The sequence below is a fragment of the Ovis aries genome, chromosome 6, assembly GCF_016772045.2.
Source record: "Ovis aries strain OAR_USU_Benz2616 breed Rambouillet chromosome 6, ARS-UI_Ramb_v3.0, whole genome shotgun sequence".
NCBI classification, from domain to species: Eukaryota; Metazoa; Chordata; class Mammalia; order Artiodactyla; family Bovidae; genus Ovis; species Ovis aries.
In genome coordinates, this window is record NC_056059.1 from 83048515 (window position 1) to 83064323 (window position 15809).

Sequence of the window (15809 nt, forward strand, 5' to 3'; positions counted from 1 at the left end):
GATTTTTAACAAAAATGTTTATTTTGGGCTACTTTTCTAAGAGTTGTTTGTTTGTTTGTTTGTTTTTAACCTAAACTGAATCTCTGAATTTTAAACACCATGACTGCTATTATAATGGAAGAGGAACTTCTGTCATATATGTAGCCACAAGTGCTCTAGAGAAGAAGAAAGTAAGTTGTATTGCCTTGGTCACTTCAGTATAGGATGAAGAATTAGAGCTGAGTAATTAGGAAAATAGTCAATTTTTAATACTTCTTTAGATTCCCCTTATAAGAGGGAACAACTTTATTCTGTATTCATCATCATTATACAACAATTGGTCATGTTTTCTTTGCAGGATCTGAGAAAACAAAGTAACACAAAATTACTGAAGGACAGATATCTCTAATGTTAACACATATGCATAAATGCTTGCTTCAGCTAAGCTGTCTCAATTTGTAAAGGCACACACTTTAAACACTTGCTAAACCACTGTTTTGTTTTAGCTTTGTAAAGGTGATTGATCAAATGAAAATGAGACAGTGGATTTAATAAGAAATTTAATAAACTACCTTTCTCTTCCATTTTTCCCTTCAACAGAGGTTCAGTTTTTGTTTTTGAGGAACAAAAAACAATTTTGCTCTTGCTTTCTTAATATAGTAATTCTTAAATTAGAAATGAGAGAGAAATCTGGCTGAATACTTGCTATCTTAATGACTATCACCTGGTAATTCACCTGCTCTGGTGACTGGAGGGGTTTCTTTTTCCTTCTAAATTCATCTTTTCTAAGGCTGAAGATTCCATGTGTTGATGTGGATAAACTTTTGAGATGAAAGAAAAAGACCTGGACACTCACACATTTATTAATTTAATGAAGATGATTAAAATGGGAAAGAAGACATCTTGGGAAAATGATTTTCTTTACATTTTTACATACATCATTATTGGCATATCCACCCCTAGCAATCAGGGTGGTAAAATTCAATGGACAGATCACTTCAATAAATTCAAAATATCTGATAATTTCTTAGTTTGCCATTTGATTCTACACATATCAAGAGGAACTGGTGTAGACCTCAATTTTCTTGACTATGAAGTAGATAACTACCAACCAAAGATTTATAGGTAAGGTTTAGAAAAAAATATTTGCTATATTTTATCATGATTGTCCTTTTCTGCCCATAATGCATATCAACATTTATTTAGCTAGTATACACAATTCATTTTTATGTAGTCTCCATGGAGACAACAAGGGACAAAGGTCATGGCTCCACAAAGCATTTCCTCAGGTAATTGCTCAATTTTCATAGCTCACAAGCTTTGCTAGTGAATAGGTTATGTCCCTTTAGGCTATCTATCATAGATGTTTGCTAACTCATCCATTTCTCTAAGTGACCTTAGAGAAGCTTTAAAATTGTAAGCTATCTAAACTTCTGTAGTTTCACCAATTCATATGTGAGTGGAATAGAATGGGGGCATTTCTTTAGCATGTTGTTCATATATAAATAAAGTAATAGATTAATGATGAAGCCCATTTACTATTTATTCCATCAAATAGTCATCTATCTTCTACTAAATATAGTGTAGCATAAATCACACATGGATTTCTCCTAGTGGAAGATAAGTGAAGAATTTTGTTTTAACAAAGAAAGTGTGGTAGAGAGATCCCCCAATTATTTTCTCATCTCTGCAAGTGCTTATTTCAACACATACACATGGTTCCTTTAAGTTTTTCTATATGGATGTGCAGGCCATAATTCTTGATATACCTTCAGAAATGTTAGTGTTCTAGGCTTTAAATAGGGTATTTGTTTATGAAGAATAAACTGTGAAAGCTTTCTCTTCAGCCCTGCATATCCCTGGACTTGTCTTACCCCAAACATGTTACTAAGACAAGAAATATTCAATTTCACTTCTCAGAGTCAGGAACGTCTTTCATTGGTATGAATTAAATGCTCTATTGACAAATTATCATGAAGTAACTTAATTAAGAGAATCAATAGAAAATAATACATAGACGTACCTCTTTTGTTTGAAAATAAACTTGTACTTGAAAAAATCTTTTATGAGGAGGGCACTGGAACATTTTCTTCATTCCATGAGACTCACAACAAAATGACTAGCCTCAGGCTATGAGCCAAATGATTGTGTGTGTGTGTGTGTGTGTCTACCACTGCTTACACGTAAAAATTTGTCTAGACTAAGGTAACAGTCATATTCAATTGAGAAAGGTAAAGCCATACTCTTCAACATCAGTTAGATTGATGTGTTAACACTTGACAAGTCAAACTTGACTATTCTCTATCCAACTTAAATTAACAAAATAAACTGTACCATTATATGGTGCATGAATAAAAAAATTTTTAACATTTGGATAAAATGCTTTCCAATAATAAATTGTGATGCACTTTGATTTAATTAGTGTAGTTAACTAGACCAGTAAATCAGATATTGTTACAGAGCTAATTATTCATTTGCATTCTTCTTCCTTCAAGTAGCTCTTTTAACTAGAGGCTTATCTACAACTGTATATAATTTCTCTCTGAATGTAGTAATGAAAGCCATATATCTCCAAGAAAATGTTGTAAATTAAAATAAGGAAATTATAAAAATATCTTACAGTGAAAATCAGAATTCCATTTGTCTGAGAAAATATATTGATTTCTATTATGTATTCCAAAAGTTTCAGTTTACTTTCAGGATGCGTGCTCTCTGACAGCACTCTCCTTTTTGTCAAATTTAAAATTTCATTCTAATTTCATTATAAATTCTCTCCCTCGGTTTTAAAGTAAAAGAAAACTTTTTTCTCCAACAGTTGATAAATAGAAATTATATTGGTAACTCCGCACAATGTAAGAAAAGCTACCCAATTAGCATTAGCTTTCCCATGACAAGGAAGTCTGTCACCTTCAATGTCCATAACTCTGGCGAGAGAAAATCACCTACTTTCAAATTAAATTTAACCTTTCAGAGCATTAATTATTGATGTAACAATTTCCCTTCACAGTGTTGAAGAACAGTATTACTCACATGCTTTGACTTTCATGACAATGAAGAATTACAAAATGGGGGCTGAAGGAATTGAATCCTCTTGGTTGAATTGGTTTTAGGGAGTTTCTATTTTAGTTCTTTAACTACAGAGCACTGCTGCTAAGTCGCTTCAGTCCTGTCCGACTCTGTGCGACCCCATAGACGGCAGCCCCCTAGGCTCCTCTGTCCCTGGGATTCTCCAGGCAAGAATACTGGAGTGGGTTGCCATTTCCTTAAAAGTCAAATGTTTTCAGCATTAGAAATTTCAAATCAAATAGTATTTTCATAAAAATTACAATACTGTGAAATGATAATGATACCTGAAATGTTAAACTTGCATTTAATATATTTTTATACACAGTGTAATCAAATTAAAACGTAATAAAGTTCAAGTGTGAAGAACATATAATAGCTTTCATGAAGTAAACCATTACTCATTTTTTGGCATCCTTGTAGTTTTTTCAATTCATTTGGTTTCATATTGTCCCAGACTGGAATTACTTTAGTGAAAATAAATGAGACATAAATTGGTGTCTAAATTACACAGTTAATCTCCACTCTGAAGCCTTATCCCCAGAGATTGAAATGATTAGCTTTTGGAGGGAATCAGGCATTGGTGCACCAAACCTCCCAGGTTATTCTAACATGCAATCTGTTCTTTAAATTATTTTAAGACAGATGTCAACTTTGTTGCACTTTGGAAAGATCTGGGAAACTTAAAAAAAAAAAAAAAAAGCTTGGGTCCTACGTCCGGACGCTCTAATTTAACTATTCTGAGCTATAGCCTGAGCATCAAAGTTTTTAAAGTTCTCCATGGGTTTAAAAGGCCTCATGCATCAGTCACCAGCAAATTCTAGCACACTATTTATATTTGTGGCCCAGATGTGCTCATCTGTTTCAATTTACTATTACTACTGCATCTGGACCTTGTTATTCGATCTCTTGTAGCATCATCTCTTTTAAAGCCTCATCTCTATTATGGCACTTCCCTTCTATATGACTCTTGCCTCCCAGGTAGTATTTCAATCAAATTCTGCAGGTTCCCACCAAACATGAACAAGACAAAATAAAATAGACAGAGGCTAGTTCTCTGTTATGAACAACCAGTGTTGCAGGCTTGGAACCACGCCAGGAAACTCCTATTGTAATTCATCTGAAGAATACTTGCTGCTGCTGCTGCTAAGTCACTTCAGTCGTGTCCGACTCTGTGTGACCCCATAGATGGCAGCCCACCAGGCTCCCCCGTCCCTGAGATTCTCCAGGCAAGAACACTGGAGTGGGTTGCCATTTCCTTCTCCAATGCATGAAAGTGAAAAAGTGAAAGGGAAGTCGCTCAGCCGTGTCCGACTCTTCGCGACCCCACGTACTGCAGCCTACCAGGGTCCTCCGTCCATGGGATATTCCAGGCAAGAGTACTGGAGTGGGGTGCCATCACCTTGCCCAGTCTTTAATCAGTTCCTCAGCAAAACTTGACAAATATATCCATGCATCCCTGTAGATACAATCCTTAATTTCCCAGTTCTATAGCTGTAGCAGCAGCAGCAGCATAGCCTCTACTGTACTATATAAAGAAAAATACGTCTTAATTTGATAAATTGCTTTTATATTGTCCAATCTCCACAGGTGTTTCCTTCTATCCTTCATCAATTTTCTCCATCAAAACCAGCAACTACAATCAACATTCTATTTTAATTCGCAGATATGTATTTTACCAATTAGTTGGAATAAATTGTATTTGTTTTAGTTTCCATTTCTTTAAACAATATATTACTAAGTTACTTTTAGTTTTTGTTGTTTTCAATCTTTTCTCTTCATATATCCTATAGCTAGAGTGGAGAACACTGAAATTTACTTTCACTGAAGCTTCAAAACCTAATTTCTGAAATATACTATAGAATAGCTTACTCACAATGGAACTGTAAGGGAGTCATTCAACAACTGAAATACTCATCATGTAAGCTTTGTTGGTTCATGCTGAATATAAAATTCATTGAAATACTGAATTACACAGCCCTAGATTATAGTCTGCCTCCTTCAATTTCTTTCAATAAATGTGAAATTATTGAGTCCTCTTGGAGTTCTAACAAGTTGAGGAAGTAATTCAGTCTTGATAGTGAAAAACTATTAATGAGGTAATTTTTGCTATTTTGGGAAAAATGAAAAAAATAAAGCCTTACTTCTTGATTGTGGAGAAAGATGATTCTCTATTTTTTAACTTTTTACATAAGACAATACACTGCACACTGATTGTTCAGACTTTTTGTATCTTTAATTCTACCTATTAATGATTAGATAAAAAGTGGAAAAAGTGTTTGGTAATTTGATAAAAGCAGTCTATTTAAAACGGTTGCTTTTCTATAAACAGTTGGATCAATAAACTGATAGCTGTATAAAACTAGTAATATGATTTTTTTCTATAAAGTTGCAATGGGTGTAATAACTTTTTCATAGTATAATAATTCATCTCTTTCTGTGTATGAATTTTGCCAATTCTTCAAATAAATCCAATTTGCAAATTATTTGTGACTAACACAGTCAAAAATAATATACAATAAACTGCATATTATATTAGGTATATGTAGAGTACATACCATTGTATAGTTGTATTTATATAATAAAATTATATAACTGTATAATAGATTTAAGGAAGGTAAAAGCACACAGATTTAGGTGGTAGTGTTCTGATAAAGAATGAACCTGTCTCTCCATTAAAAAATAGGCAGTACTCTTTATTCTAAATTCCATACAGGAAATTGATTTTCTCAACATGTTTTTATAGGCTTTTGATAAATGCTTATATCTATAGCCACTATGTTTGCCCAGTCATTAATAAATATAATTTTGACAAATGTTGGTGGATATTTTTATTTACCTTAATGAGCATGATGCAAGTGAAACAAAGAAGATATGCATTAAAATGTCACTTATCAGTAATGTTAGGGACTTTGGTGAAATGGATAATTTTTTCAATAATAAATTTTTATTATTCTGTATTATTCACAGTATAACAGCCAAAGTCACAACACACTTTTAAAGTTCAACTGCATTATTAGCAATTTTTCCATTGCTTTCATGAGTACAGAACAAGGTTTTTGCAAACTTCTTAAAGGGCCAGGTAGTATATGATTCAAGCTTGCTAGCCACATGACTTTTTGTTATGACTACTCAACTCTGTTATTGAAGTACAAAAACAGCCAGCATGCCTAGGTTCCCATAACAATTATTGTATAAAAACAAGCAGCTAATCTACAGAGCCGAGTTTAGACAATGAATAAAACAATAAATTAAGATCTGGTCTATGAAAATTGCCAACTTCAATGGTGTAAGCCCTCCCACTGTGGCCAAATTCAAGCTCCTAAAGTGACTTCACTGAAAGAGTACTTGAAAAGAGAGCCTTGGCAGCACAATGTCACATAGTATTTCAAATATACACATACAAGATGTATAGAGCAGAGAGAAAAGTAAAGTGCCATAACAATTAGGAAACAGTAAGTTTTTAGTATGTATTACCTTTGTTTTTACTTTATTTTTGCTATGTATATATAAAACCAGTTTGTACTTATGAAAGTCCTGAAAATTTAATAATATGCTCTGTGAGACAATATAAACCAGCTCTAGAAACAACTGACTTTTATACTTTGTAATATATAATTACATATACTATAACATGTAATATATAATTTTAAAACACGTTTAAGTAGTCCAGTATCTATAAATGATTACAAATATTCCTTATAAATTTGTTCTTAAAAATTTTGTCAAGGTATGTATGTTTTTGAAGGTCAACTGGTAAACACAATTTTTAGCATTGTTGTTGTTCAGTCCCTAAGTTGTGTCTGACTCTTTTGAGACCCCATGGACTATAGCCTGCCAAGCTCCTCTGTCTATGGGATTTCCCAGGCAAGAATATTGGAGAGGGTTGCCATTTTCTTTTCCAGAGGATCTTCCCAACCCCAAGATCAAACCCATGTCTCCTGCATTGGCAGAAGGATTCTTTACCACTGAGGCACCTGGAAAGCCCATAATTAGCATTAATTGCACTAGTATCAGTAGATAGGGAGATCATTCTGAAGGCAAACACAAACTGGATACATGCAGAGTCAAACATTACACATTATGTGTGGACTATAATCTTTGCATTCTTCCAAAGTAAAAGACAACTGTAGGGAAAGAGCACTGACCATGAATGAGTATTCTTAGGAATTCTAGTTTCAGCTTTCAAACTGACAAAAACAGTTTCATCTTTTAACACCTGCCCTATTCACAAGGTAAAGATTATAAGTGTAGACATTTGCCTTCTTCATAAGAATATCATAAGAATAAGTAAAACAATATCCAGTTTTGCTTACCCATTTAGTAAAAAAGACATTTTCCTAAAAACAAAGAAAAGAGACTTAAAATCCATGCAAAATTAAGACCTAGTGTTATAGTTATATTGTGGTATTGAACAGGCCTGTCGGTTTACTGGGAATACACAATAGGTATGTTAGATACTGATCTATACTCCCAGTTCTACTATCTATTCCAGTCTCTAACGCCATCCTATTGAGTACAACGTTATGGTGACAGTAAGCATGGTTTGACAGAGGGTCCTGCATGCAGGTTCCATGACCTTTGACTCCTATATGCTAAACTTTGCCTTAGATAATCTTTGATGGACTGACCTTTTAGATTACCTATTGTAACTTTTGACTTTATAGTGCAAATATAAATGAGCCAACAATAGTATGAGGTAGATAATATTCAGTCTACATATATGTGAAAATGAAAGGATCAATACAAAGCCCTTTGTTTGCTAGCTGAAGTAGAAAACCTACAATCCAATATGAGTATTTGTAAAATGATCTCCAGCTTATTTGAAAATGAATATATGAAAATATATTAGGCAAGGGATATTCAATTTTCAGAAGTACTTGATAGAGGAGACTTCACTGAGAGAAAAAAAAAGGAATATTTTTAGTTTCAAATTTCTTTTTCTGCTTCTATGTTTAGGGATTTATGGGACAATTCCCTCAGTTCCGAATTCTAATAAGTTTCTTTGGAGAAAATGAGAAAAGTAAAGCAGAGATTCTGAAAGGAATTAAGAGAACTCAAGAAAAAATGTCCATGAAATCAACTCTAACATTCTGTTTTTTGTTTTAGTTGTTAGGCACTGCTAGAAAAGCCTCACATGTAATCTGTTTTATAATAAATTTTCCATACCAGCATTGTCAACCAAGGAAAGTTTTGGAAGTAGAGTTAACAGAGTTATAACATAAAGTAATCTGGTATTAAAAGATAAAACATTGTATTGGGGAATGGGGGGGTGTACTTTCAAAAAGTCTTCTGAGAAACTTGAATAAACTCAATCTAATGTGATCAACATGATATCCTGAAGTAGATTTTTAAATTTTTCCTATTTTTGCAAGAAAACAAAGAGAATTCTGAGAAAAAGTAAACTAGATAAATCTAACTTTTAGGAAATTTGAGATGGTTTGATGACACATCTTACTTTTGTGGCCTTAGGAGAGATTTATTTTTGTATGTATTATGTATGTCTAAAATAGTAAGGCCATAGATTTATATATATTATTTAATCTACAAAGACAAAATAATTTATTTGGTACATTGTTTTTATGTCTTTATCAAATTGTCTTTATGATTTAAACTGAAAATTAGCATTATAACTTATCTGATGTGCAATAATTTGATGTCTTATCTAGCTAAATAGAATTCACATTGATAATGGATTCATTACAGCATACTTGCAATAGTCAAAATATCGAAGTAGCCTGCTGCTGCTGCTGTTGCTAAGTCACTTCAGTCGTGTCTGACTCCGTGCGACCCCATAGACAACAGCCCACCAGGCTCCCCCATCCCTGGGATTCTCCAGGAAAGAACACTGGAGTGGGTTGAAGTAGCCTAAGTGTCCGTAAATAAGATGTGGGGTGTGTGTGTGTGTGTGTGTGTACATATATATATATGTTGGGATTTTAGATATATATATATATATATATATATATATATATATATATATCTTCAGTAAGATATTACTCAGCCAATAAAGAAATGAAATCATGCCATTTTCAATATCACAAATGGATCTACAACGTGTTATGCAAAGTGAAAGATGCAAGACAAAGACAAATACCACATGACCTCACTTATCTAAAAGACAAAACAGTCAAAATAAAAGGCTTATAGATACAAAGAAAAAATGCCAGTCCATTCTAGTTTTCTTGCCTGGAAAACCCCATGGAGAGAGGAACCTGGTGGGCTACAGTACAAAGGGTCACAAAGAGTCAGACATAACTGAACATGACCATGGATGTATACAATAGATAATGCTGCTGCTACTGCAGCTAAGTCCCTTCAGTAGTGTCCAACTCTGCACGACCCCATACATGGCAGCCCACCAGAATCTGCCATCCCTGGGATTCCCAGGCAAGAATAGTGGAGTGGGTTGCCATTTCCTTCTCCAATGCATGAAAGTGAAAAGTGAAAATGAAGTCGCTCAGTCATGTCCAATTCTTAGCGACCCATGGACTGCAGCATACCAAGCTTCTCTGTCCATGGGATTTTCCAGGCAAGAGTACTGGAGTGGGGTGCCACTGCCTTCTCTGACAATAGATAATAAGAACCTACTATTAGATAGGTGCAAAAGTAATTGCAGTTTTGCATTGCTGAATTTTGCCATTTAATATTGGAATACATTCTTAAATAGATGTGGTTATGTTATACATCATTTTAATGTGTATTTCTCGCTTTATTTTTATTTTTTGCTAATAACTTATTACTTGCTTTTTACTTTACATTTATTTTAGACTACAGAAATGATGTTAGACAAAATGCAAATTTCAGTGATTTTCTTATTTGAGTTCATAATGTGTCACAAAACATCAGAGGCAATGTGCAACATCAACAATGCATTTGACCCCGGAACTGCTAACAAATGTACAGGGCAGTGGTAGTTCAAGAAGTTATACAAAGGAGATACAAGCCTTGAAGATGAATGTAATGGCCAGCTATCAGAAGTTGACAATGACCAACTGAGAGCAATCACTGAAGCCAATCCTCTTACAACTACATGCTGCTGCTGCTGCTAAGTCACATCAGTTGTGTCCAACTCTGTGTGACCCCATAGATGGTAGCCCACCAGGCTCCTCTGTCCCTGGGATTCTCCAGGCAAGAATACTGGAGTGGGTTGCCATTTTCTTCTCCAATGTATGGAAGTGAAAAGAGAAAGTGAAGTTGCTCAGTTGTGTCCAGCTCTTCATGACCCCATGGACTGTAGCCTACCAGGCTCCTCCATCCATGGGATTTTCCAGGCAAGAGTACTTACAACTACATGGGAAATTGCCAAAGAACTCAACATCAACCATTCTGTGATCATTTGGCATATAGAATGTGTTGTGCAAAGTGAAAGATGCAAGACAAAGACAAATACCACATGACCTCACTTATCTAAAAGACAAAACAGTCAAAATAAAAGGCTTATAGATACAAAGAAAAAATGCCAATCCATTCTAGTATTCTTGCCTGGAAAATCCCATGGAAAGAGGAACCTGGTGGGCTACAGCACAAAGGGTCACAAAGAGTCAGACATAACTGAACATGACCATGGATGTATACAATAGATAATGCTGCTGCTACTGCAGCTAAGTCGCTTCAGAAGCAACCTGGGAAGGTGAAAAAATAAATGGGTTCCTCATAAGCTGACTGAAAATTTAAAAAATAAAATAAAAAATAAATTATTGTTTTGAAGTGTTATCTTCTCTTATTCTTATTCTATGGATTCTAATACAACATGAACCATTTCTTGACTGGATTGTGATGTGTGAAAAATAAGTGATTTTATATGACAACAGGTGACAGCCAGCTCAGTGGTTGGACCAAGAAGATCCATAGCACTTCCCAAAACCACACTTACACAAACACACACAAAGCTCATGACTACTGTTTGGTGGTCTGCTGCTGGTCTGATCCACTATAGCTTTATGATCCTTGTGAAACCACTATATCTGAGAAGTATGCTCAGTAAATTGATGAGATGCATTAAAAACTGCAATGCCTGCAGCCACCATTGTTCAACAGAAAGTGTCTGATTCATCTCCATGACAACACCCAATTACACTTTGTACAACCAACACTTCAAACATAGAACAAATTGGGCTATGAAGTTTTGCCTTATCTACCATATTCACCTGACCTTTTGCCAACTGACTACCACTTCTTCAAGTGTCTGGAAATCTTTTTGCAGGGAAAATATGTCTACAACCAACAGGAAGCAGAAAATGTTTTCCAAAATTTGCTGAATCCTGAAGTGTGGATTTTTATGCTACAGGAATAAACAAACTTATTTTGCATTGACAAAAATCTGCTGATTGTAATGGTTCCTGTACTGATTAATAAAGATATGTTTGAGCCTAGTTATAGTGATTAAAAATTCATTGTCTGAAATTGCAGTTACATTTGCACAGGAAATTCTATTCAATACTCTGTAATGACATATATGGGAATATAATCTAAAAAGAAGCAGATATATGTGTATGTATAACTGATTCTCTTTAATGTATGGCAGAAACTAATACAACATTGTAAATCAACTATTCTAATAAAATTTAATCTTAGAAAAGAAGTTTTACTTTTTTAAAAAAAGAATGCCTATCGTTGTCAATAGTATTCATCCTGTTTTTCAATGCCCATAGTTGTCACAGTCTGTGTTCAACTTACTGAAGATGAATACTATTGATGAATAGTATGGTGGAGGAATTCTATTGAGAGTCATTTTGTCTATATTTCTTCCTTCTGATTGAAGTCAATTAAAAGCTAATGAGTGTGTAATAGTAACATATATAATCCAACCAAATAACTTCAAATGATATTTATTGTATGATAGTATCTACAGTGAGGACATTTTATATTTATTACTAACTTAAATCCCACATACTCCAATTTTGGGGACACACTTAATTGTTCCTTGTGTGTTTGCTCTTTGCATATTCTCAGTGGAGTGAGTAAACCGGTGCTCTCAGTGTTGCAAAGGAAAAAAAATTATTTGAATAAAACAAGAAAAAATTATATAATAGTGGCATTATTTTTGTATATGAGTGAATAACTTCAGTAGGAAGACATTAGTTACCTTCCCATTATATTTATATAGTCTTTAAAAGGCTTTTAAAATTAACTTCAAAAGAAATCTGAGGTCGTTAAATAAACACCAATAAAATTAGGTTTATACAGTAGAAACAACAAGCAGAATCATTCCTAATAGGGTAAGAGAGTCAGCATTCTAGAAAAACTTATTCATCTTCTTGGACCCAGGGGATGTTCAGGTAATTGGAAAAAAAAACAAAAACACAATAATACAGGGTTTCTAATGGCTCAGCGATGCTGTATACACAAAAATATAGAAACTCTAGTTAAATAATTATGGTACACTGCTTAGTGAGCATAAATGTAATGGCAAGGCTTCACAACTTCAAAGAGTATTTCTCATTTTTTATGCAAAATGAAGAAAAATTTATATATAGTTTAGGAATTATAATTCACCATTTATTTATTTGCCTGTCATAAAAATTAAGCTAATCAATTTAACTTCTGATAATATAACCGATTTTCCATATTCTTACATAATCTTTTTTCTATAATTCATTTTAATATATGTTATATTAATTGAAATCCATGTAATTACTCACAAGTGATCCTTTGATAGTTTTGGGGACAGTCTCCAGCATAAAAGCAAGCTTATTCTTGGGTGGTTGTTTTTAACCATTCTGAGTATTTTCACTCCAAATGCTTTTTTAATGGAATTATTGGAAAAAAAAAAAACTTACTAGTACCTAATTAAAGATGAGGCAAAAATTAGAAAATTTTTAGAGTAATGCCTATACAAACAACAGAGAACCAGGAGGATTAAGAAATGAAACCATGAAAAGAGAAGGTACAAACAACATGAAAGCAGAAAAGAAATGACAAAATATTTAGGAAAGGGCCATGTTTATAGGCTATGAAGCAGCAGCAACAGCATTAAAGTAAATGAATTCAGAGATAAACATATAGAGAAATTGTTTAATATTACTCTATGGGTTAGGACTTCAGGGAAGGAAGGTGGTCACAACAAGCAAAGTTTAGAAAGGTTTAAAACAGAACAGAGTACAGAGAACTGAACATGTGCAAATTAATGGTGAGTTTTTGGAGGGTGCTTTGTGCTTCCCTGGTGGCTCAAAGGGTAAAGAATTGGCCTGCAATGCCAGAGACTAGGGTTCAATCCCTAGGTCCTTCTCCAGGGACTGACAACCCATTCCAGCATTCTTGCTTGGAGAATTCCATGGACAGAGGAGTCTGGCAGGCTACAGTTCATGGGGTTGCAAAGAGCTGGACACAACTGAGTGCCTAAGATTTCAGGTTTGGGTACAAGAGCATACAACTCAGTGACATTCAGAGAAAAAATATTGGCACTGTTGGGAGAATCTTAGAGATGATGATTGTAGACAAGTGGAGACTTGAAAGAACAGTTCCAGGCAGACTGATTGTGACAACTATAGGCATTGAAAAACAGTATCTACCAAAGTGAGAAAGATTGGGAAAGTATCTGCTCTTCAGAAAGCATTTGTCTTTTTTGACACTCAGTGGTAAAAGGAAAATCAGTTCAGTTCAGTTGCTCAGTCATGTCCGACTCTTTGTGACCCCATGAATCGCAACACGCCAGGCCTCCCTGTCCTTCTCCAGCTCCGGGAGTTCACTCAGACTCACATCCATCGAGTCAGTGATGCCATCCAGCCATCTCATCCTCTTTCTCCTCCTGCCCACAATCCCTCCCAGCATCAGAGTCTTTTCCAATGAGTCAACTCTTTGCATGAGGTGGCCAAAGTATTGGAGTTTCAGCCTCAGCATCAGTCCTTCCAATGAACACCCAGGACTGATCTTCTTTAGGATGGACTGGTTGGATCTCCTTGAAGTCCAAGGGACTCTCAAGAGTCTTCTCCAACATCACAGTTTAAAAGCATCAATTCTTCGGCACTCAGCTTTCTTCACAGTCCTACTCTCACATCCATACATGACTACTGGATAAAACAATAGCCTTGACTAGACAGACCTTTGTTGGCAAAGTAATATCTCTGTTTTTCAATATGCTATCTAGGTTGGTCATAACTTTCCTTCCAAGGAGTAAGTGTCTTTTAATTTCATGGCTGTAATCACCATCTGCAGTGATTTTGGAGACCAGAAAAAAATAAAGTCTGACACTGTTTCCTCATCTATTTCCCATGAAGTGATGGGGCCAGATGCCATGATCTTAGTTTTCTGAATGTTGAGCTTTAAGCCAACATTTTTGCTTTCCTCTTTCACTTTCTTCTTCACTTTCTGCCATAAGGGTAGTGTCATCTGCATATCTGAGGTGATTGATATTTCTCCCAGCAATCTTGATTTCAGCTTGTGCTTCCTCCAGCCCAGCGTTTCTCATCATGTACTCTGCATATAAATTAAATAAGCTGGGTGACAATATATAGCCTTGAGGTACTCACTTTCCTATTTGGAACCAGTCTGTTGTTCCATGTCCAGTTCTAACTGGTGCTTCCTGACCTGCATACAGGTTTCTCAAGAGGCCAGTCAGGTGGTCTCGTATTTCCATCTCTTCCAGAATTGTCCACAGTTTATTGTGATCCACACAGTCAAAAGCTTTGGCATAGTCAATAAAGAAGAAATAGATGTTTTTCTGAAACTCTCTTGCTTTTTCGATGATCCAGTAGATTTTGGCAATTTGATCTCTGGTTCCTCTGCCTTTTCTAAAACCAGCTTGAACACCTGGAATTTCACAGTTCACATATTGCTGAAGCCTGGCTTGGAGAATTTTGATATATAATAATAAATATAAATAAATAAATTCTCATTTGAACTATAGCTGAAAGTCCTCAGTCATTTTACTTGTTGAAACGTTTAATCATAAATTTCAAAGGTGATACTTTCCAGAGAAAACATATTTACCTAAGATACTGGTTCTTGTTGTGAGGTCACTTAACTAAAGATTTCTACTTGTGAAAGCTTAATTAATATGATAGTCTATAAGATCCATTGTATATATCAAATTGTATTGCCTGTCTGAGTTTTGTTTTAAGTAGTCTCAAAAAATTAAGGTCTACATTCAAAGTTGCCTTTGTACTTCAAAGTAGAATTGGTATATAAACTTATAGTAACCTTTCTTAACCATCCATTTTAAGGAAGCCTTCAAAAGTGATGACAGATCATACTGGTTTTTATATTTACTGGATATAAAGTTGGAGCCTACGTTAAATGCATTCAATGGCATTAATGCATGCATAGCATTTTTCCATGTGTCATATATAATTTTTCTGCAGTGGATGATATATGTAGCAACTAAAAATATAAACCACCTGTTGTTCAGATTTTCACTGCTGAGTGTCTGCATTGTGTAGCTGTTTCTACAGTGTGCTGTGTGTGTCAATATTGATTTCAGAAAAAGTAATAAAGGATCCTGTCAAAATAAAATTAAAACCTAAGGCAATCTACGTTGCTGAAGGGGGTCAGCTTTAATAACCATCACCATCTTACCAGAACCGCTGTGAAATTTCATTAACACTGTACTCCAGTCACATATCAGCTAGGTTTACAATTACTACTTGATTATATGTCTGTATAGATCGTTAAGCACAAGTCTCCTTTTTGTGCCCTGTATCATTTGGTGCGTGGGGATTCTTTTCAATTCAGTAGAAACTCTATTCAAGGAAAGAAAAGGATAATAAGAAAAAGGTTGGTATTGAAACTTTTCCTCAACTTGGCACAAAAATACTGAATGCACTTCA